The 2052-nt window shown below is 48.1% G+C and overlaps 1 pseudogene; it reads right to left on the bottom strand.

Moving 5' to 3' along the window:
- Window positions 1–1492: 1492 nt before the first annotated feature.
- Window positions 1493–1612, bottom strand: LOC136650474 (5S ribosomal RNA; annotated as a pseudogene).
- Between the last annotated feature and the right edge of the window lie 440 nt (window positions 1613–2052).

Raw genomic sequence — 2052 nt, 5'->3', positions numbered from 1 at the left:
CCTGCAAAACTTAGTGCTTTGCACCCCTTCTAGCTATGCTACTGGCTTCACCTCCATACTGTAGGAGCCCCTTTGGTATTTTGCTTTGAATAAGACGAGATGAACTCCAGGCCTCTCTCTGCCACACAAGCCTGAGAGGCTCAGATGCAACCATAAATTGACTTTCCTCAAACTGAACTGAAAGGAAATATTTATAGCTCTGTAGGTTACACTTGTCTTTGTTTTCTTTTCCCCCCAAACCTCCCCTCCCCCCAAAGCTGCAGTCGCTGGAGTTTAATGGAGCCGTTTTTCAATCACTTACATCTCAACAGGTCATAAAGGAGAAAAACAACAGCATTAAGACCCAACATGGCTCCGTTATATTATAGCAACCCCCACATTCTATATCTTTATAAAGCAACCACTGCCAGAGAGAGGCTCTGGCAAAGAATACATCTTGGCACGCCTGCTATATTTCTCTTCTTTATTTTTCTTGGCTTCCGGAAATAGCCAGTTGCGTTCGTTATTATTAACACAAATGAGTGCCGGAGGAGAGGACTGGAAGGCCCTCCTAATGGCCAGGTGGAGGTGAATCAATCTGCCTCGATGATGGCAACCTCTCTGCTCTGTATCCTCCCCAGTCGGAAGCCCTGCAGACTTTATTATATCAGCCGCACTTTGATTCTCTTTGAAATATTATGACGGCTTAATAGCACTGGGTGCGGTGGCCGCAATGGACCAGATGGCCTCTCATGAACTACCTGCCTGACATTCATTCATTAGGGGATGTTTGCCAAGCACACTTTGAGCAGGAACAACCTGTAAGTTTATGCAGCCCAGCAAATTAACACGCTGCTCTCATCCTGCTGCACTGCCTTCCAGATGCCTTCTGGGGAGCAAAAGCATTCCAGGGGAGCGACAATGACACAGCACTAAGTTTTGCAGGGCACCACAACCCACCATGGATGCTGCTCCTCCCCCTTGCCATGGGAGCAATTACAGGTGGCAAGACCAAAACAGAGACTAGAAGGTGTGGTCTGATGGTTGAGCTGCTCTCCTGCCTGAAGAGCTAAGTAGGAACTATCATGGTCTCGCTCTGGATGGGAGACGGAATGCCAGGCTGACAAGTTGCTGTTCTGTTGTAGCAGGACGGAGTTCGCTGCTGAGTTGATGATCCACCGCAGTGAGAGAGCGAGCGAGTGAGACAGATGAGGACCTGTCTGGGTTTGATATATGGTTGTCTGCTGAACTTTAGAGATGATTCAAACCGTGGAGGCAACATCTGGTGACTGTGGATTCTGTGAGTCTTTTCTGCAGAACATATGGTAAAACTCCCCATTTAAACATGGTGGCTAGATTAACCTGCCTGTGTAAACCACCTTGAATGCTGTGTAAAAACAGAGAAAGGTGGTATATAAATACCTACGTATGTATATGTGGTCACTCCCTTACTCTGCTGTTTACTGATTACCATGGTGGTTGGCAACCTTCAGTCTAGAAAGACTATGGTATAAGCCTACAGCACCCGGTATTCCCAGGCGGTCTCCCATCCAAGTACTAACCAGGCCTGACCCTGCTTAGCTTCCGAGATCAGATGAGATCGGGCATGTGCAGGGTAACAGTTGCTGTGTGAAGGGCCCAAACATGAACATCCGTGGGGCTGGGGGAGTACACCTTAGCTTTTCCTAGAAGCTGAGAGGAGCCTAGCCTGGGCTTTAAGTCCATAGTAATGGAGGAACATGAGTCAAATGTGTCATCAGACATCAGGTTGGGTAATCAATTAACCAAACCACCCAACCAGACTAACCACCTACCTAAGCAACCTGCCACCTGAATTCCACCACACTCTTTACTGTTTGGCCACTACAGGTTCTCCCCCATTCACTGATGGGGAGAGTGGGAGGAGCCACTGCTTATTGCCATCACTGTCCATCTTCGCTACCAGTAAGCCAGTGGGTTACCAGTGCAGGATTTTTTTTTTCCCCAGAGCAAGCTGGCCCTGGCATTGTGTGGGGTGGCAGATCTCAGTGAAGTATCACCTGCTGTTTGTTTCCACTTCTGCTCTGTTTATAC

Source organism: Tiliqua scincoides, chromosome 4 (genome assembly GCF_035046505.1).
Source record: "Tiliqua scincoides isolate rTilSci1 chromosome 4, rTilSci1.hap2, whole genome shotgun sequence".
Lineage (NCBI taxonomy): Eukaryota > Metazoa > Chordata > Lepidosauria > Squamata > Scincidae > Tiliqua > Tiliqua scincoides.
Note: the sequence above shows the minus strand (reverse complement) of the source record. Positions and strands in the feature narration are given on the sequence as shown.